Source organism: Amblyomma maculatum, chromosome 1, assembly GCF_055883805.1.
Source record: "Amblyomma maculatum isolate TAMU_Amacu chromosome 1, ASM5588380v1, whole genome shotgun sequence".
Taxonomy (NCBI): domain Eukaryota; kingdom Metazoa; phylum Arthropoda; class Arachnida; order Ixodida; family Ixodidae; genus Amblyomma; species Amblyomma maculatum.
This window is the reverse complement of record NC_139344.1, coordinates 137,129,783-137,152,289: the sequence shown is the minus strand read 5'-3', so window position 1 is coordinate 137,152,289 and position 22,507 is coordinate 137,129,783. Positions and strand designations below refer to the sequence as shown.

General features: G+C 47.6%; 2 non-coding genes and 1 pseudogene across 2 annotated transcripts; all 3 read right to left on the bottom strand.

Annotated features, from left to right (window-relative positions):
• Nucleotides 1–7,513: 7,513 nt before the first annotated feature.
• Nucleotides 7,514–8,701, bottom strand: LOC146204020 (uncharacterized; annotated as a pseudogene).
• A 7,087-nt stretch (nucleotides 8,702–15,788) lies between these two features.
• Nucleotides 15,789–15,860, bottom strand: TRNAC-GCA (transfer RNA cysteine (anticodon GCA)). The gene has a single exon. It is a non-coding gene; the product is annotated as a tRNA-Cys (tRNA).
• Nucleotides 15,861–15,937: 77 nt separating this feature from the next.
• TRNAC-GCA (transfer RNA cysteine (anticodon GCA)) lies at nucleotides 15,938–16,009 on the bottom strand. Its single transcript has one exon. It is a non-coding gene; the product is annotated as a tRNA-Cys (tRNA).
• Between the last annotated feature and the right edge of the window lie 6,498 nt (nucleotides 16,010–22,507).

Sequence of the window (22,507 nt, the reverse complement as noted above, 5' to 3'; positions counted from 1 at the left end):
GGTGTGTAAAGCAGGACTTCGTCACCGGGACGAAAAGAGACTGCACGATGCGTAGAATCGTAGCGACTCTTGCGGTCTTCCTGGCGCGCTTCTGTGTTGAGACGGGCAAGATGACGGCATCTGGCCACACGGGATAAGAACTGGGCTGGTACTGATGAGGAGAAGTCGGGCGTAGAGAAGAAGAAAGTGTCGAGCATTGTAGTGGGAGGACGGCCAAAAACAAGGAAAAACGGAGAGTAACCGGTAGTCCGCTGTAGTGCTGTATTGTAGGCGAATGTGACGAATGGTAGAATAGTGTCCCAATTTCGGTGATCCGGTGTGATGTACATGGATATCATATCGGATAGAGTGCGATGAAATCGCTCAGTAAGACCGTTAGTCTGGGGATGGTAGCTTGAGGTTGTCTTATGAAGAGTGGTTGACGCATGAAGAACTTCGGCAACGACTCGATAAGAAGGCCGTCCCGCGGTCACTTAGAAGCACCCGAGGAGCGCCATGACGCAGGACAATTGATCGCAAAAAAAAAATTAGCTACCTCTTCGGCAGAACCAGTCGGTACAGGGGCTGTTTCAGCGTAGCGTGTAAGGTGGTCAACGGCTGTTATAATCCAATGGTTACCCCCATCGGAGAGAGGTAGGGGACCATATAAGTCGATGCCGACTACGTCGAATGGCGTGGCGGAACATGGAAGAGGCTGTAGGAGGCCAGCAGGCGAAGAAGTCGGCCGCTTGCGGCGTTGGCACAGATGGCAGGAAGCGACGTATTTAGCTACGGTAGAAGATAGGCCCGGCCAAAAGAATCGTCTTTTCACGCGGTCATATGTTTTGTCAAAACCAAGGTGACCTGCAGTAGCGTCATCGTGGAAAGCCGCCAGTAGACGTGGGCGAAGCGCACGCGGCACGACAGGGAGCCAACGAGTTCCATCAGGGCAATACACGTAGCGGCGTAGTATGCCATCTTCGAGTTTGAAATTGCGAAGCTGTCGGCGAAGCCTAGCATTGGGCGGGTTCGAAGCGCCGTTAAGGCGGTCGATGATGGGCCGACAGTAGGCATCAGCTAATTGCTGCGAGCGGAGTGCGTGTTTGTGCTCAGAATCGTCAAAAGAAACTTGTGATATGCGTCGAGGGAAGAGATGTTCGGCTGAGGTCAGAGGTGGAAATTCGTTGCGAAGAAAAACAGCAGGCTGATTCCGTAAGTGGGCAGCGAGAAAGAGCGTCGGCGTCTTGGTGTTGGCGACCCAATTTATAAACGACGTCGAAATTATATTCTTGCAGGCGTAGAATCCAGCGGCCAAGTCGGCCTGTTAAATTTTTCAGTGAAGACAACCAGCAAAGAGCATGGTGATCGGTCACAACTGTGAAGTGCCGACCATAGAGGTAGGGGCGAAACTTTTGAACAGCCCAGACGACGGCAAGACATTCCTGCTCGGTAATGGTGTAGTTTTTCTCAGCTGGAGTCAAGGTCCGACTGGCGAAGGCAATGACTTTCTCACGCGAAGTTGCATCGCGCTGCAGAAGGACAGCGCCAAGACCGTGACCACTGGCATCAGTGTGCAGGATGGTAGGAGCGCTGTCGCTGAAGTGGCCAAGAACGGGATCTGATGTGAGGGCGAGCTTTAGGTCGGTAAAAGCAGTGTTGCACTGTTCAGTCCACACGAAAGAGCTGCGCGCTTTAAGTAGTTCATGAAGTGGCGCAGCAATAGTTGCAAAATGCCTTATGAAACGCCGGAAATATGACGCCAGGCCGAGGAAACTGCGCAAATCTGCAGTCCGTTGCGGACGAGGAAAGTTCAAGACCGCGCTGATTTTATCTGGGTCTGGACGAATGCCGTCACTGCTAACCAGATGTCCCAATATTTTAATTTCCATTTGTGCAAAGTGGCACTTATTGGTGTTGAGCTGAAGGCCCGCTGAAGAAAGACACGTCAGGACTTCATCCAGGCGCGTGAGATGGTCGTTAAAAGTTGCCGAAAAGATAACAATGTCGTCCAAGTAACATAAACAGGTTCTCCATTTTAGGCCACGAAGTACCGTATCAATCATTCTTTCAAATGTCGCTGGTGCGTTACACAGGCCAAAGGGCATAACATTAAACTCGTAAAGTCCATCGGGAGTTGCGAAAGCGGTTTTCTCTTTGTCGCCCTCATGCATTGGTATTTGCCAATAACCTGAGCGGAGATCAAAGGTCGAGAAATATTCGGCGCCTTGGAGAGAGTCAAGGGCGTCATCTATTCGCGGCATCGGGTAGACATCTTTACGGGTAATTTTGCTTAGTGCGCGATAATCAACACAAAATCGTACCGATCCGTCCTTTTTTTTAACTAATACTACTGGGGAAGACCATGAGCTTGTTGATGGACGAATAATATCGCGACGGAGCATGTCATTCACATTTTCTTCGATTACGTTTCGTTCCGAGAGAGAAACCCGATAAGGTCGTCGGCGTACGATCGAGTTACCTTCAGTAATGATGCGGTGGTGTGCAACACTAGTCCGTCCCAGTGGAGGGGAAGTGGCATCAAAAATGGCTTGATGGGCTTGAAGCAATTTCAGCAATTCTTTGCGTTGGTGCGGCGTGAGGTCCGGACTGATTGTCTTCGACAGCATCGGAAGAGAGACGTGCGATGAATCACGTTGCTGAGGTAGCGGGGCGGTGAGCACCATAATGGACTTAGGGTGAGCATCCACTATGCATGGCAGGGAAGTTCCTTCAGTCAGGACGATGGATTCACGGGATGTGTTCGTGGCAGCTACTATCGCTGAGCCGCTGCGGAATCGTACAAGACTTGATGGGAAGGCGATTCCACGTGCAAGATGACGATGAGATGGTGCGATAAGTACATCCCCGTCAGTGATGTGTTCCGAAACAACGGTAACAAGCTTTTCGCACTGTGGAGGCAATACAGTGTCAACTGCGGCAATGAGGGAATGACGTCCTTCAGACATGTCAGATGAAAAATCACTGTGTCATATGAATGACACGGTCGCCACAAGAAATTAACGCTGACGCGGTCGACAAAAAATCCCAACCAAAAATCATCTGATGCGCACACGGTGAAAGCACAGCAAACTGCACATGGTGGCGGACGCCGTCTATAACAATTCGAACTGTACACTTTGCTGAAGGATGTAGAGGGACGTCATTTGCTCCACGAAGTTCAGGTCCATCATATGGTGTCGTTACTTTCCGCATACGGTGGCATAAATCAGCGCGAATAACAGAAATTGCAGCCCCTGTGTCAATCAAAGCTTCGACCGGTAATCCTTCAGCTAAAACGGAAATCATATTGTACGGGAGATGAGGAGGACTTTTGGTAAGTTCGCAGAGTGCAGTTTCACCTCCGGAAATTGCATCGCTTAGTTTTCCAAATGACGGACAGGAACAGTTGTTGTTGGTCGAAGTGGAGAAACAGAGCGGCGGTATGGGGAAAGGGACCGGCGTCGGGAAACATGGGCGCCACTTGGTTCAGACGAGGATACCGGTGGTGGAGAGGATCGACGAGGTGGGCTGTGAACAGATCGTCGCTGATAATATGCGGGTACGTCACTTTCGAAGGCGTCGTAACCACGCCGCTCGTTCTGAATGCGTCGACGACAGAAGCGGGAAATATGTCCTCTGATTCCACAGTAGTAGCACACTGGGCGAGAGGGGCGCCAAGGTGCGTAATAGGGCGGCGTCGGCTGAGCCGTCGTCACGGCGTTGATGTGGTTGTAGGGCGGTGCTTGTTGTGGGGGGGGGGGGGGGGACAAAAGGAGGAGGGGATGCAGCAACGTGAGCATAAGTCGGCGCTGTACGAGGTGCAGCAGGAGGGTCAGGTGCGACAGGGTGGGTGATAGTTGCCAATTCTTCTTTAATGATGGTGCGGAGGCTGGCGTCATTAGAAGAAGAGTGATCACACCCGTGCCGGCAGAAAGGGCTCAAGGCTTGGAGCTCTTCGCGGATTATCGCTCGAATTAGGGTTCGTAGATCAAAGTGAGTAGAGGGGGGGCCAGTAGAGAAGTCGGGCTGCAATCGGGAGGACTGCAGCTGTTCGAGTCGTTGACAGGTCGTGATAATGGAATCAACACTTGATGGATTCTGGGCAAGTAGGGTGTTATAAGCCACAGAATTGATTCCTTTCATGACATGGTGCACGCGTTCAGGTTCAGACATGGTGGGGCTAATACGCCGGCAAAGTGCAAGTATGGCCTCTATGTAAGAGGCATACGACTCATCGGGACCTTGACGACGGGAAGCGAGCTTGTTCCTCGCGATCTCAGTCCGAACTGCGGGGTCGGCGAAGTATTGGCGGAATTGCTGTTTGAAGGTGGGCCAGTTAGTTGTGTGGGGCTCGCAGTTGATAAACCAATTCCTGGCGACCTCAATCAGGTAGAAGGAAACGTTGAGGAATTTTAAAGCGTCATCCCACCGATTGTAGGCACTGCAGCGTTCATAAGTGTCAAGCCAGTCATCCACGTCCTCGTCGCGACGACCGGCGAACAGCGGCGGGTCGCGTTGTCGTGTGGGCACAGTGGGAGGCGGCGGTGTAGCCGAGGTAGAGGGTCCGGCCGGGTCGGGACTGCTCTCGGTTGACATAACGATGGTGGTTGTTGCCAAACGGCGACCGGAACGTAGCTCCAGCGAAAGGCAGGGCACAAGGCAGTAAGGGGATCAAATTTCACCTCCACCACGTGTGAAAGAAGGCCAGGTCGAGACGCCAAGTCGTGACGGCAAGGCAAGGTACGCCGTGTCAGCGTTTTTAATCTGATGGAGAACCCAGGCGCGTGCTGGAGCCGGCGCCGCGGGACGATGACGATGGTATGTACAAAAGAAAGAAGAAGATTATGGTATGTACAAATGAAAGAAGATCCGCGGAAGGCTCACAATATATATATATATATATATATTACACTACAACCTCAATTGTTACGTATCATTGGATAGCTTATGTCGAGTATTATTGCACAGAGCTAATAATATGGGTTAATTAATTATCGATAATTTGTTATCGCCATAGACGCAGTTCGCCACAATACACCAGATTTAGCCTAATTTCAGAGTAAGATACTGTAATCCATACTGATCTTTCTTGATAGTGGGGTACAATTACACACAACATAATCTATTCAAAGATATATAACTTGATCATTTAGCATGGCACTCAATGTTTAATTGCAATGAACAATTTAGCGATAATTAAGTAACACCCATTATCAGTTCTGTGCAATAATACTCGATACAAACTAATTAATGATACGTAATTTGAGGTAGTAGTGCAACATATATTTTTAATCGCAATTAACAAATTAGCGATAATATTTAGCGCCTACCAATCATTATTTGCTATAATACTTAATACAAGTTTTCCAACCATGCATGACTTCATGGTGTAGCATGTTTCATACTTAGTTGCAATTAACAAAAGAGCGATGATTACTTGAAAAGTACAATTAGCTAGTCTAGCGCAATTATACTCTGCATCGCTATCCAAAAATTTATGACTTGAAGGTATAGCGAAATATTTAGTCGCAAATTACAAATGAGTGACAACTCATTAATACCCATAATTAGTACAGTGTTATCATGCTTGACAATCTATCCAGTGATATATCATTAAATGTAGCATAATGTTCAAATTTATTCCCACTGACATAATTCACAGTAGACGTTTAAGGTCTCCGATTTGTCAAGTGCAACTATATACTAGACAAAATGACCAATGGTAGAACACTTGTTCCCATTAAACTTGGTATTTCTTCTTTCGAAGAGTTTGCATTGAGGAGAGCAGACTTTTCTAAAAAAAGTCATACTGAGTTTCGCCACAATTGCACAAGGGAAGCGGACTGAGTAGCAAGGTCCCGCCACTGCAGAGCGCGGCATCTCAACGCTCCGTGGACATAGGTCCGATAGCAGCGCGGTGAGAGAGAGACATGACCTTTCCTTCCTCCATGGGCACGACACTCGTTTTTCTCCTCTCTATGCACGTACGGCGATGAACGTATGTTGGAAGAAGGTTGCAGGGCGCCAGTATTTGCAAACGCGCGCCGAGTCCGGTGATGCGAATATACAGAGTCCAGACGCTCTCTTTCGTAGCGAGCGGCAGCGGCGAAACCATGGAGGAAGAAAGGCGAAACGGACGAACGCCGCACATAGAATTCAGAAGGCGTGTTACTATACAGCACGAGAGGAAGGGATAAAGCTGTCGTCACATAGGGCACCCTCGTACAGAGCGCCGGGTAGAGATAGCAGCGCCGCGGTGCGGCCCGGCAGCCGCTCCGCGGACTGAAGCCGTGGGCCGTGTATTTTTGAAAACCACGGTACATGCCAGGCGCTGCTGTTTCCACACACATCATGAAATCCAAATTGCACTTCAATTCTCTCTCCATTTTTCGACATCTTTGATGAACTATTGTTCCTCGTTCTATCGCGATCACCTTGACGTCGTTCTTAAATGTCTCCCACTTTGCTGCGTAGCTCCATGAGCTAGTCGAGGGCATTTTAGCTATCTCTTCTTTAATTCGCTCAATGAATTCTTCATCCTCTAGAAGTTTTACGTTAGGCTTCCAGAGGTCCCAACTAAACCGTGACTTTTTGGGCTTGTTACCAAACCTAACCATCGCAAGACTATGATCGCTGAACGAGAGGTGCTTTAGATCGTATTTTTCACATGCTGTGACAAGTTGCAAGCTGGCGCACACTCTGTCTAGTCTCGCATTACTGCCGCGTTGGAAATGCGTAAAACCGGGATGTGAGCCTTGGGACAGTACACTGCCAAGATCTTCCATGTTATAGCCTTGAATTAGTGAGTTCAGCAACCGAGCGCTCTGATCGCGAATCGGGGACTTGAGTACTCGATCTTCTGTTAAGCAGACACAGTTGAAGTCACCCATAAGAATAACACTTTTCGCGCAGTTTAGGAACACTTCAACCTTCTAAAAAAAAGCAACACGCTCAGTCTGATTGTTAGGTGCGTACACACATATAACACGCCAAGCACTACCAGACAGTACAAAGTCAACAACCAGTAACCGGCCTTCTTCGGATGCTACGACATTTTCCTCCACAATGCCCAGACTGTTTCTCAAAATTCCCGACCTTCCAACAGCATGACATATACACACATTGTATCGCGACCGAAAATTGGCAACCATTCGATCTGTATGTTCCTCACTCTCTATTTTGGTTTCTTGCAAAGCGATAATGTTCAAATCGTTTTCTAGGAAAATTCGGCTGACTTGACACTGACGCTTGATCGCTGCCAGCCCCCTGACATTCAACGTCGCTATGCGCAATGGCATATGAAATAATATTCCCTTATCTCTGGAGGAACACACAAATCGTGCAGTGCTCACCTCAGGGCACCATGTCGCGGCAGCGGTTTCCGTGCTCAGCGGATTAACACTTGTGTCCACGCTGTGCCAGCCTTTACTCGAGGATCGATGCGCTTCTTCTGGATCGTCCTCCATGCGTAGTCAAGTGTGTCGCGCACGTTGCTCCGGCATCCGAAAAGGACAAAGTTACCACAGAAGCCGCGCTATTTTGGCGTCGCTTCTGCTGTTCTTCTATCAGGCGGAATAGTTGGCCTTGGTTTAAATGGCGCTCGCCTCGTCGGTGTCGCTTTGGTGGGTGGCTCCTCCACTGCTGCACCGTCACTTAGCTGGTCGCCTTGTACCGCTTGAAGATGAGAGCGTTTTGTGGCCGAAACAGCGGTGTCTTCCATAGTTGCATCTTTGACATTTTGTAGGGTGCTTGGTTCGTTCCTTGAGGTATCCTCCATTTCGACAGTAGGCGTCTTCTCCTGATTTTTCTTCTGCTCCTGTTCGAGTTGAGGCAGTTCATGCTGCGAGGCCGTCGTCGCCACTGTGTGCTCACCGCTTGAAGGTTGCAGGTCTTTTGCCTCAGCAGATGGCAAAACCCCTGCTTCCTTTGACGCTTCCTCAGCCTCCACCTCATCCATGACATGTTCCGCCAGCTCACTGTTCCTAGCCGGGTCCGTCATGCTGGCGTACGTAGGAACACACTGGCTCTCATCATGCCCAAATCTCCGACAAAGCGAGCACCTAGGCACTCGACAGTCGCGACGAATGTGGCCTTTCCCTTGACATCGCAGGCAAAGGGGGGGCCTCCCTGTGACTACTAAAAGAGCTGGCTCACCTGCGATACGAATTTGGTGGGGAATGTCTTCTGCTGTGACACCTGTTTTCAGTTTTAGGCTCAACGTTCTAGTTGTGGACCCCTTTTCGGTGACGCCTTGAACACGCCACCTCTCTTTCGACGTTTCCGTCACTTCACCATATGGTCGGAAGGCCACCCGCACATCTTCGTCAGTCATATTCTGGAGAACCCAGTGCACCTTGACTCAGACTTCCTGCTTGTTGGGGTCGATAACGATGCACCGACGTTCCTTGACGGTAATGCTTTCCGCCGCGAGCACTTTCTGTGTGGCCTCTAAACTCCTAAACGTAACCGCCCATACGTGATTCATTTGGAATGCTCCCAGGGCTACAACCTCAGAGAGCAAATCCAAACGGGCAAGGGCATCCCTGTAGTCCTCGACCCTATACGGCCGCGCCCGAACGTCGCCGTGCAAAAATACTGTGTTCAAAACGATACAACTCGTAGGTAGGTGGGGCAGCATCACTTCGTATTCCTCGTTATCATGAACATCAATCCTGTTTCCGCGGCTTGGCTGAGCCGCTAACACCGCTCCGGCGGAGCACATGATAGCACGTCCGTCACGCTCGGTGGCCGGAAGTGGACCCACTGAGCTATACCCCCGAGACAGGCCGCAACTACTCCAAGCGCTCCTATATGTATCATAAAACACGCGAGCAAAAAACAAAACTGCAATCGGACGAAGGGGGCACCCGGGTTTGAATCGGGGACCTCTCGATCTGCAGTCGAATGCTCTACCACTGAGCTATAACAAAACTTGGGCTAGATGGTGCATTGTAACTTGACTGAAGATAAAGCGCACGGGAAGACACATACAAGAGAAGAAGACACAGGACACGCGCACTGAGCTATACGTTTCTTTTTTTTTCTTTATTGCCGTAAAACACAAAACAAAAATACACATGATAAAACACGTCAACTGCACTCGAGCTAACGCGTACGTGGCTAAAGTCTTTTCAAGTGCACCAGATCATCAAACAGGCAATGCCATTGTGGTGGATCCTGCTGCATCCTGAACGTTTCGCGTATATACACCGCACTTTCAATGAAGTTTTCACGCGCAGATCGTGTGTCCATATCTGCATGACGCACCTGCATTCGTGTTTTTCACAAACTATGGATGCCAAGAAGCATAAATAAATCATAAGGTGCATCATCGTTCTGCACTGGTAGGAATCATATAGCGTAAGGAGTTAATGGAAGTTCCTTTTCAATTGTCCTTTGGAGGACATCCCGTAGAAAGACAGCATCCCAACACTGTAAGAAAACGAGTTCAATTGTTTCCGGTTTTTTGCACTACAGGCAATTTGTTGTCCATGGGACGAAGATACCTTTATCATTCAGCCAGGTTTTAACACGGAGCGTATTAGAGTGAAGTTTAAAGAGGAACGTTTTAGCAGATGGCCTCACGGGCATCTTCTTAACTCTTTTCAAAACATCCTGCCCTGGGCCTCCACAGTCTAATGTCCGGTAAAAAGGCACCGGCAGCATCATGTCAATGAGGTCTTTATACAGTACTTTTGGGGGAACATTCTAAAGGTAATCAAAAGAAAACCGCACTTCCAGCAACTTGCACAAAAAACAACCTCGCGCAAGTAGCCAGTCACATGACACAATCCATTCAGGGAGTAGCCTCTGCAATCGCACTTGCATCACAGTTCTTAGACCGGTATCTTTTTGATCACGCATGAATATAAATCGCGAAACCACCTGACGCAAGAACAAATGTACAAGGCCGAGCCCGCCCTTTTAACAGAAATAAACAAATTCGTCCGGGCGGTTTTTTCCCATGTGGATGCCCCCCAAAAAAATCAAAAAGCGCGGTGCATTTTCTGAATTGAGGTTAGTGAGACACACATCACATTTATGAGGTACCACAGCCTCGAAATAAGAAAAACATTGCAAATAGAAGCGCGCTAAAACATTGAGAGTTGCCTTCCTTGCCACGCATCCGCTTTTTCTTTCGCTCTGGATGTTTCTTCCATCCACCGAACGTTGGGATCTCGATAACAATCTAAAGGCACTCCTAGATAAGGCGTTGGGAGAGCAGACCATCGCAGCTTACAAAAGAAATCAGGTGCCACGTCCCAATCCCCGTGCCAAAACCCAGAGCTTTTCTCCCAATTGATCTGACATCCGGTTTGATCACAAAATGTTTGAACGACACCCGTGACTTCACAGATGCTCTTTCTCGCTGCACAAAAGACTGCAATGTCATCAGCGTATGCTAGCATTTTCACGTGTGCTGATTGCAGCTTGAATCCTAAAATGCGATCGCTATCGATGATAGCCAAGCAAAGTGGCTCTAAATACAGTGCAAAAAGCAGGGGTGTGAGCGGGCAGCCCTGCCTTACTGATGACCGTACTGCAATGCTGTCAGTCAGTTCACCATTCACTATAATACGGGTCGTGCAGTTTGCATAAGTCATTTTAACACCCTCCACTATGACTTCACCAAGGTTAGAATGCTCCAAAATGGAAAAAAGAATTTCGTGAGAAACACGGTCAAAGGCTTTCGCCAAATCTAATTGCATCATGGCTATCTGACCCCCGAGTGCATCAAGACATTCTAGTACGGTTCTTGCGACATGTATATTCGTGGCAATGGATCGACCCTTGATGCCGCACGTTTGAAGAGACCCAACCAGTTTTTTTATTACGCTTTGCAGTCTTTTTGCTAAAACCTTCATGTACACCTTGTAGTCAACATTGATGAGGCTAATCGGTCGATATGACCCCACCAACAGTCGTTTCTCCGGATCATCTGCCTTGGGTATTAGCAGAATGTGAGATGTAGAAAAAGACAATGGAACAGTATTACGTTCATAAGCTTCAGTGATTACATCGAGCATAAACTGAGCCGCATAGTGCTGAAACGTTTTACAGAAGACAGCGCTTAGACCATCGGGCCCAGGGGCTTTCCCAGGTGTCAGGTCATCTATTGCAGATTCTATCTCCTGTAACGTTATCGGTGTTTCTAGGCGCGCTTTACTTTCGTCATCCAGTGCAGGCATCAGTCTTAGAAAGTCTGTTTGAAAGCCGCCTACAGTCTCAAGCTTAGCGCTAAGCAGTTCTTCGAAGTGCTCTGCTACCGCATGCTGAATATCTTTAGCATCTTCTGTGATATGGCCGCCATACCTTATACTCCTAATTTCTTTCTGGCAGGCGTATCTTTTCTCGTCTGCTAGGGCTCGTTTTGTCGGCACTTCTCCAGCCCAAAGTTTTTCAGCCCTTGAACGTATGACAGCCGCTGTGTATCTTTCGCTGTGGATTGTTTCCAGCTCACTTTTAAGCTCTCGTATTTTACTGGCGAAATTCCCTGGCACAGTACTCTCCATGCTAAAAAAAATCAAGTTGTTCATTCAGTTCTTTTTCTTTTTCTTTCTCTTTGTACCGCACCTTATTACTCTTTTCTGTGGCTTTCAATTTGACCCACTCTTTGAAGCTGTCCCATTCCGCTGCAAAACTTACTGGTCGCATAGCAAGACGATTTTCAAACTCGGTCTTAACTTCAGTAAGGAACTCTTCATCGGCAAGAAGTTTGGCATTCAGTTTCCATAAGTACCAGTTAAAGCGCGATATCTTTCCTGCCCTACCGAACACTGCACTCACGAGAAAATGATCGCTGAAAGACAGAGGTTTGACCTCATATGCAGTACTTAGGGAGACAAGATCTACCGAGGCATACACCCTGTCCAATCTAGCATGGCTATCTCGCTGAAAGTGCGTGAACTCTGGCTGGTTTCCAGTGGAGAACACACTACCAACATCCTCAAGGCTATACTCATGCACAAGTGCATTCAACAGCTCGGAGCTTCTGTCTCTTCGAGGTTTACACTTGGCCGCTCGGTCCACAGCTGCGCACACATAGTTGTAGTCACCAAGTACAAGCAATATTTTGTCGACCATCAACCACAACTCAATAGACTCAAAAAACAATTCACGCTCACATCCTGAATTGGGAGCATGCACACACACAACACGCGAGCATAAATTAGAGTAGGTAAAATCGGTAACCAAAAGCCGACCGCTTGGACAGGCAAAAACGGACTCTACGCTTACTCCCAGTGTGTTACGTATAAATAAAAGGCATCCACCCGATAGACCAACAGAATGGCATACACACACATAAAAGTTTGCTTAAACAGAAGCCACCATAGGGTCAGTGCTATATTGGCTCTCAATCTTTGACTCTTGCAGAGTTGCTATATCTATATCATTATCCAAAAGGAGGCGACTGAGCTGGCATTGTCGCCTTCTCGCTCCCAGTCCTCTGACATTCAAAGTAGCTACGTGTAACGGCGAATTAAGCTTAAGAGTCATGTATTAGAAAGAGATGCTCGTACCAGCATGGTGCCTACCTTCATGGTAGCGTGGCCTCCGCTTCTGAAGAACAGCGGCGTATGTGTGTATGTAATGTCCTCCCAGCAGAACGTCGGGCTGCATTCAAACGAAGTCCAAGCACCGTCTTTCGTTTTTTTTTCTAAAACAAGCACCGCTTGGTTGCAGAAGGTTCCTGACGCTGGTCGGTAGGCAGCCGACCCACAAAACGTTCAGGACACCACAAAACTACGGAGGCGGTTTCCCCGCCTGCCGCGTTTCAGCCGAGAAGTTCGGCTTCGGTCTCAAAGTTGCTCTCCGGATGCCCGCAGATTTCGGCGGCGGCTCACCACGAACACCGCCTGGCAGCTGAGTCTCCTCGACGCTTTCCTCGTGCGGACGTTTCGCGGCAATTAGGGCTGCTGTCTCCGGCCCAACTTCCATGGCATCAGTACAGGGAGGCTCAGTACTGAGATCCTCCTCAGCGTCAGAAAACTTCATTACGTCTTCAGAAGCTTCCTTTGACGCGTTTTCATGGTCCTGGGATGGAACGTTCAAGACATGCCTAGTTCCATTCTTTTCTTTTCTCTTGAGACATTCACCTTATTCTTTGTTAAAACCGTCATGGAAGGCGCGTCCTGTTTTGTTGACTGACCTCTAATGTCAGAGGCCTCCTCTGCATCCGCCTCGTCCATAATTAACTCGGAAGAGTCTTTGCTGGTCCCAGGTCCGGCGATGCTAGCGTAGGTACGAGCACACTGGCTGTCTTCATGCCCGAATCGTCGACAGGTTCCGCAGCGAGGAACAGGGCACTCTTTGCGGATGTGGCCCGTACTCCGGCAGCGTAGGCACAACGGGGGTCTGCCTGGCACAATGACGAGCGCCAGCTCACCGCTAACATTCAACTGATGCGGCAGGTCATCCAGCTTCATGCCAGCTTTCAGCTTCAGCGTGACGAGCCTAGTAGTAGAGCCCTTTTCAAACGTACCTTTAACACGCCAGCGCTCCCGGGTAACTTCCGACACCTTTCCGTACGGCGCAAAGGCAGCACGAACATCCTCGTCTGGCACGTTGTGCAGCAGCCAGTGAAGTTTGAGTCGCACGTCCTGGTTCGTCGGATCAATCACAAAGCAGCGGCCGTTCTTCACAGTAAGCTCCCCTACACTAACAATCTTAGTCACCACTTCTCTATCCTTGAGAGTGACGGCCCAGACGTGGCTCATCCGATACGCCCCCATTGCGATAACATCGGGGATTAGCGAGTGTTGTGCTAAAGCATCCCGGAAATCTTCCACCCGGTACGGGCGGCCCTGATATCGGCGTGCAAAAAAACGGTATTCGAAACAAACCGACCTGTTGGCAGTGCAGGCAAAACAACCTGGTAAGTAGTTTCCTGTTTAGCAGTCCTGTTACCGCGGCCTGACATGGCCGCTGAAGCCGCTCCTGAGGAGCCCTGCATCCTGCGTCCGTTCACTGGCGTGGCCGGAAGCAGAATCCGCTGAGCTATACCCCCGAGACAGACCGCAACCACTCCAAGCGCTCCTATATGCATCATAAAACACGCGAGCAGAAAAAAGTGCAATCGGGCGAAGGGGGCACCCGGGATTGAATCGGGGACCTCTCGATCTGCAGTCCAATGCTCGACCACTGAGCTATACTTTTTTTTTTCTTTATTGCCTGATCTGCGGCCAATACAATACATGTTTACATATACACACAATCGTAATTAAAAGCGCTTGCCAACCTTTGGCTAGCACATGTGTTTAAAAACGCTTCAAGTTAACAAGGTCATCTAACACCGGCAACCATTCTGGTGGGTCTGTGCTCGATTTACATACTTCACGAATGTACAGTACACTTTCCATAAAGTACTCTCTGGTGGGACTGGGGTTGCAATCTGCGTGATGTACCGCCATCCGAGTGCCAATATGCCGGGCATGCATAGTACCATTATCATATCATGCGGCACCCTTCATCGTTTGATGTAGGGAGAAAGCGGATGCCATCAGAACACTCAAGAAAAATATGATCAATTGTCTCTGGTCTTCTACAATGGAAACGGTTTACTGTCCACGGAACAAAAATACGTTTCTGCTCGAGCCACGGTTTCACTGGTAGAAGTGCAGTGTGTACTTGAAAAAAGAAGCTTCTTACCGAAGGTCGAACTGGCATCCGCTTTACTCTCTTCAATACATCTTTTCCTTTACCTTTTGAATACATCAAGCGATACACTGGCTGTGGCATGCATACATCAACAACATCCTTGTACAATTGCCTTCGGGTTACGTCACCCAGGTATTTTACTGGAACTCGTGCTTGGAGAAATTGAAAGGACCCAATAACCTCTCGAAGAAATCCGCGCACACTTGATCCCTTAACTCGAGTTGAAGACACAACAAAAGATGGCACATGATCACACAATCGAGTTTGAATCACACTCCTTAAAAAAGCATCCTCTTGGTCTCGCACGAACAGAAACCCCGAAACCACTTGTTTCAAGAACAAGTGAGCTAAACCCAGTCCGCCCCCTTTTACTGTACGAAAAGGTTCGTGCGGCTTGTGCGCTCCCATGTCGACCTCCATATAAATACTGCGAACACCCTATGTAGCTTTGTTTTTATTTATTTCCGAAGTATACATGAACAACAAATGGTCACACTGAATAAAACACTTCAGCTGTCCTTGAGCTAACGCGTGTGAGGTTAAAATTTCTTCAATTTTACCAGGTCATCCAGATCTTCTGCCCACTGTGGTGGGTTAGGGAGCGCGCAGATACATTCCGGTAGATAAACAGCATTTTCAACAAAATTTTCACGTACACTGCGAATGTTAATATCTTCATGCCTTACTTGCATTCGTGTTTTGCACAAGCTGTGGAGGCCTAGAAGCATTATTAAATCATAGGGTACGTCTTCGTTCTCCACCGGTAAAACCGGATGCCATAAGGGTTTAGTGGCAGCTCTTTTTTAATTGTTCTTTGTAGCACGTCCCAATGAAATACTGCATCCCAGCAGTCTAAGAATATGTGTTCTATTGTCTCTGGCTTCTTGCAAAGCTGGCAGTTTGTCGTCCAAGGGACATAGATTCCTTTTTCGGAAGCCAGGTTTTGACTTGTAGAGTGTTCGAGTGCAGCATATATGCTCCCTCTCGAAGCACACGTGACTTGCAGAACATAATAAATTTTTGCTACAAGAAACAGGTTACAAGCAGTTGACAGGAGAAAACAGAAGAAGGAGAGAGACCGCAACCACTCCAAGCGCTCCTCCTATATGCATCATAAAACACGCGAGCAGAAAAAAAGTGCAATCGGGCGAAGGGGGCACCCGGGTTTGAACCGGGGACCTCTCGATCTGCAGTCGAATGCTCTACCACTGAGCCATACCCCCGAGACAGATCTCAACCACTCCAAACGCTCCTATATGCGTCATAAAACACGCGGGCAGAAAAAAGTGCAATCGGGCGAAGGGGGCACCCGGGTTTGAATCGGGGACCTCTCGATCTGCAGTCGAATGCTCTACCACTGAACTATACCCCCTTTTTTTTTTCTTTATTGCCAAATTCATTATCAGATTTTACACATATAGAACATCACAAACATACACACACAGAGAGAGGTGAATATTACGCGACAAGTACAATACATGGGTTAAAACCACGCGATTTGGGCTGCGTGATCCATTACAAATCAGTCATTTGCAGCAACACTTCCATTCACGGAAGCCACACAGCCACTTCGTCTTGTGTCTTAAAAACTTCAATAACACTCGCAACAGTTTAGAGAAAATACGGCCGTATTTTCGTCGCATCAACGTCTGCATGCCTGAAAGCCATTCTGGATCGCCAGATACTGTGCAGGCCCAATAACATGATCATGTCCAGCGGTAGCCCATCTTCAATAGGTAAAACTCGAATTCCGAAAGCATCCATGGGTAGGTCTTTTTTAATTGTTCGTTGTAGAATGTCCCAGAAGAAAAAGGCTTCCCAACAGTTTAAGAAAACGTGTTCGATAGTTTCCGGTTTGCGGCCTATGAAGCAGTGATTTCCCCAAGGTACAAAAAAACCTTTAATTTCCTAATAAGTCTTAACTTCTAGTGTATTGCTATGGAGTTTGAAAAAGAAAGTTTTTGTTCCCCCTGGTACAGCCATATTTTTTACTCGTTTAAGGACTGACTTCCATGGACCTGCACAGTACAACGATCTGTACAATGCGATCGGGAGAAAGACATCGCACAAGTCCTTATAAAGTTTCTTTCTGGTCACAGTTGATAAATATTCAAACGAAAAACGGGCTTGCAATACACGGCATGGCATGTACACTTCTTTAAGGATTCCGAAAATCCTCCCTTGCATGCTCGCCGAACTTGCAACAAAATTTGGTAGCACTCTGTTCAATCTAATCTGACACACAGTTCGTAAAAATGGGTCCTTTGTATCACGAAAGAACATAAAACGGTTAACCACTTGGCGCAAATACAAATGCGCCAAACCAACTCCTCCCGAGCGGACGCGATGAAACAAGCTGGTTCGGCGGGTACGCTCCCAAGTACTTCCCCACACAAACATGGCGAACACATGGTGAAATCTCTGCACATTCGCACGAGAACAATGCAGTACTTTTAACACGTACCATATCTTGGCAACAAGAAATAAATTACAAATCGTAGCACGTGCAAACATAGACCAACCGAATCCTTTTAGTCTGTCGGCCTTCTCATCATCATCAGCAGCAGCAGCAGCAGCAGCAGCCTGATTATAACCACTGCAGGGCGAAGGCCTCTCCCATATTTCTCCACTTAACCCGGCTCTGTGCTAGCTGCATCCACTTGTCCCCTGCGAACTTCTTAATCTCATCCGCCCACCTAACTTTCTGCCGCCCCCTGCTACGCTTCCCTTCCCTTGGAATCCAGTTTGTTACCCTCAGCGACCATCGGTTATCCTCTCTTCGCACTACATGTCCTGCCCATGTCCATTTCGTCTTCTTAATTTCCACTAGAATGTCGGTAACTTGAGTTATTTCTCTGACCCTTTCTGCACGCTTTCTATCTCTTAATGTTACCCCTACCATTTTTCGTTCCATAGCCCTCTGGGTTGTCCTCAACTTAAGTAGAACTCTTTTGGTTAGCCTCCACGTTTCAGCACATAGGTGAGTACAGGCAAGATGCAACTGTTGTACACTTTCCTCTTGAGCGATACCGGTAAGCTACTAGTCATAATCTGCGAGTGCTTGCCAAATGCGCTCCATCCCAATCTTATTCTTCTTGTTATTTCCTTTTCATGGTCCGGATCTGCGGTTACTACCTGTCAAAAGTAGACATATTTGCCTACTATTTCCAGTATTTCGCTACCTAATGTAAACAGCTGTTCCTTCCCGAGGCTGTTGAACATTACCTTAGTCTTCTGCATATTGATTTTCAAGCCTACCTTTCTACTTTTTCTGTCTAGGTCATCAATCATTATTTGCATTTCATCCCCCGAGTTGCTTAGCAAGGCAATGTCATCAGCAAATCGCAGATTACTGAGGTATTCTCCATCTACCCTTATCCCTAACTGCTCCCATTCCAAGTCTCTGAATACTTCCTCTAAACAAGCTGTGAATAGTACTGGGGAGATTGTGTCTCCTTGCCTAACACCTTTCTTTATGGAAATTTTGTTACTTTCTTTATGCAGAACTATGGTTGCTGTGCAGCCACTATATATATCTTCCAGCACTTTCACATACGGCTCGTCTACCCCCTGATTTCGCAATGCCTGCATCACAGCCGAGGTTTCAACTGAGTCAAATGTTTTTTCGTAATCAATGAATGCTATGTATAAGGGCTGGTTATATTCCGAGCATTTTTCTATCACCTGATTGATGGTATGGATATGATCGATTGTAGAGTACCGTTTCCGAAACCCTGCATGATCCTTTGCTTGATTGCAGTCTAAGGTTGTCCTGAGTTGTCCGGCCTTCTCACGTACTTCTAAAACCTGCTGGTTCCAATATGACTCACTGTATCGGTAGTTTTCCAGTGGCGCTCCTAAATACTTCACTGGGGTTGTTACCCAAGGCATGTTCACGAAATTCGCAGGGGTTGTGTGCCACTCTCCATGCCAGAAACCCAGACACTTATTCCAGTTCACCGCACTACCACTAAAAGAACAAAAGTCCTTCACCAATTTGACAACACTGCGAATGTTTTCGTAGTCTGTACAGAAGACGGCAATGTCATCGGCATACGCAAGTATGCGGACCTCTGCTGCATGCAAACGAAACCCTCGGATACTGCTGCTCTCTATGATGCTCAGACAAAAAAATTTGGAGGACGCTTAAGCTTCGCCTTCAAGACTGGAACTCGATAGCGTTATTGCACCTCGTCGAGAAAACTTACTAAACGCAAGGGTATTGGGGCATCCTCGCACCGGTACCCGCGCGGCCCGAAGGGGAGAAGCGGGTGAGCGAAGATAGTGATCTAAAGAAAGGAAAGACGCTTGATTCTACAACCTGTGAGGGTGCACGGTGAAACGTCAGGGGTGAGTGGCGCGCCACGTGTCGGGGGGCAGCGCCGCACATTGCGAGGAGGGGTTCTTCTGTGTTTGCCGCAAGATGGCTCTGCATGTGCGCAGAGCGCAGAAGAAATGTAGCGGAAACGTACTTCGCTACTCGTGTAACTGCGACTTCTGTAAGTAACATGCTCATAATTACCGATATACACTGCAGTATAATGTTCTACGGCATGTTTCTAAGGCAACACCGCATTCACTAGAAGCGCTTTTGTACCGCTTTCAAGCATCGAACTCGTGGCTGAGTTTTTTTTCTTTATTTCCTGGCTTTGGATCATACCATTTCACAAGAACACAACACGAATAACACAAAACAAAGTACATATTGGAAGGTCATCATCAGCCAATGTCAGGCTGGCTTCGTCTCAGTACATTAAAACTCCCGCAACGACAGCAAAGGCTCTACCCTTGAGAGCCATTCGGGAGGTTCAGCAGCCACTTTTTGTATGGCAATAAACCAATTCACACTTTCCCGAAAGTATATTCTAGCGGGTCGAGCATCCCTGTCGCAGTGATAACCCGCCATTCTGGAGCGCCATATAGAGTGGAGGCCCATGAGCATGATTAAATCATACGGAACGCCATCTTCATTATCAATGCTTAAATACCGGATGCCGTGGGAGTCTAGTGGAAATTCTTTCTTTATCGTACGTTGCAAAACATCCCAGAAATAAACCCCTTCCCAACAATGCAAAAAAACATGGTCTATTGTTTCCGGCTGCTTGCAGATTAAACAGTGCGCCCCCCACGGTAAAAAAAAATCCCTTTCCTCCAAAAACTTCTTTACTGATAATGTTCCGGTGTGTAATTTAAAGAAAAATGTCTTAGCTCCTGGCGACACCTGCATTTTCTTTACTCTCTTCAAGACATCTCTGCCCGGACCTCCACTGTATAAGGTTCTGTACAAGGGTTGTGGCAAAACAATGTCACATAAATCGCGATACAGCTTTTTTCGTTTTACAGTGGACAAATATTCATTAGAAAAACGCACTGAAAGAAGTCTTACACTAGCGACGACCTCCCTGTAATAACCAAAAATCCTACCCGTAGCTTCTTCGGTGGAGACAACAAACTCCGGCAGTAGGCGCCGTAGCCTAACTTGGCAGATGGTGCGTAAGAAAGGGTCCGAAGCATCCCGAAAAAACAAAAACCGGTTGACCACCTGCCGTAAAAACAGATGGCCGAGACCCAAACCGCCGTCTTTTACCCGACGGAACAAATTCGTCCTGCTGCAGCGTTCCCATTTACCTGCCCAAACAAAAAGGGCGAAAATCCTGTGTAACTTCTGTACGTTTACGCGCGAACAACTCAAAACTTGCATTGCGTACCAAAGTTTGCTGATAAAAAAAAGATTGCATACAGTAGCTCTGGCAAAAATCGACATGTTTGCGCCTTTCCACTTCTCGGCTCTCTCCCGTAGTTCGGTCATTTGCCCTTTCCAATAATGCTCGCTTTCGCGGTAGGCACCCAGCTCGACGCCCAAGTACTTGGTCGGTATGTCTGTCCACGTAACATTGGCAAAGCGATCTGGTTTCGACGGCCACTGTCCATGCCAGAGCCCAAGGCACTTGGCCCAGTTCACCCCGCTACCGGTAACTTGAGAGAACTCACGGATACATTTGACAGCCTCGGTGATACTCTCCTGGTCAACCGTAAAAATAACGATGTCGTCTGCATACGCGAGCAGCTTCACTTCGGCTGCTTGTAACCTAAACGCACTAATGTTGACATTATTCATAAGTTTCATGCACAATGTTTCAATATAAATGCAAAACAAAAGAGGACTGAGGGGACAGCCCTGTCGCACCGAACGCTGCAGTCGAATGGGGGCTCCCAGACTCTTATTAATAATCACTCTCGTCGTGCAGTTACGGTACGCCAGGGCCACACCCTTACATATAACTGAACCAACATTCACATGTTCTAAAAGGGAAAACAAAATTTCGTGATCGACGCAGTCGAATGCTTTTTCGAGGTCGATCTGAAGCATGGCGACCCGACCATCCCAGTCATCACAACACTCAAGGACACTTCGCGCCTTTTGAATGTTGGTCACTATTGACTTCCCTTTTATCCCACACGTTTGGTGTGGTCCTACTATATCCTTAATAACCGTTTGCAACCTTCGGGCCAAAACCTTCATAAAAATTTTATATTCAACGTTTGTAAGTGCTATGGGTCTGTAAGATGTTACCAGGCGTAATTTGTCTATTTCATCAGTTTTAGGAATGAGTACGGTGTGGGATGACCCATATGACGGAGGCAGGGCATTTGATGTGTAGGGATCGTTATAAATTGCGTTCAAAATAGGTGTGATTTCGTACTTAAATTCTTTGTAAAAACCTGCGCTGAACCCATCCGGTCCCGGCGATTTACCGGCATTTAAACTGTCGATAGCGTGCTCCACTTCTGAGTGGTAGCGTCTCTGTCTCACACTCTGGAGACCCTGGTTCGATTCCCACCAAGCCCATCTTGGAACTTGCTTTTTATTTATGAAGTGCATGTTTATTTATGAAGTGCATGCCGGGATTTGTCGCTCACTGGACGCCGACGACACCGGCTTTTCTGCGACACGAGCTCCTTAACGCTACCGCGTTAAAATGGTTCAATATACAAGCAGCAAAGCAATGGCGACAGGGGGCAGCCTTGACGCACAGAGCGTTGCACTTTGATGCCCTCACCCACCTTCTTATTTACTATCAGGCGCGTCGTGCACTCACTGTACGCCATTGCGACTCCTTTGCAAATAACTGAGCCCACATTTGCATGTTCTAAAATTGATAACAAGACATGCGGCACCTTGTCGAAAGCTTTCTCTAGGTAAAGCTGGAGCATGGCAACACTCTCATGCAAGGCGTCGCAACACTCCAGCACAGACCGTGCCTTGTGGATATTAGCATATATGGTTCGGCCTTTAATGCCGCAGGTCTGATGCGGTCCTACTAATTCTTCCATTACAGTTTGAATCCTTTTAGCAAGAATTTTCATGAAGATCTTATAATCTGCGTTCGTAAGGGATATTGGTCTTTAAGCGATAACTTGTTGAAGCTTGGCTTCGTCAACGTTTTTTGGTATTAAAATTGTATGGGCTGTTAGAAAAGACGGGGGAAGCATATCTTTGTCATAGACCTCATTAAATAATGTAGTCAAAACTGGGGCGAAATCATCTTTGAATTCTTTTTTAAAGGGCGGCTGCAAGCCCATCTGGTCCTGGAGATTTTCCAGGGTTGAAGTCTTCTATTGCTTTATTTACTTCTCCTTCGGAGATTGGCAGCTCTGAACTTTTTTTTTTGTTTCGTCATCCAGTCTAGGCATAAGCGAAAGCAAACTAGACTTGAACTGTTCGACTTTACCTTCTGTGTGACTAAAATGTCCTGTGCAGTATTCATAAAAGGCCCGCTCTATATTCGATTTATCTGAATAGAGTACACCTTTCCATTCTATTTTTGATATGTGATTCTTGCTGGCGTGCTGCTTTTCTAATCCAAGA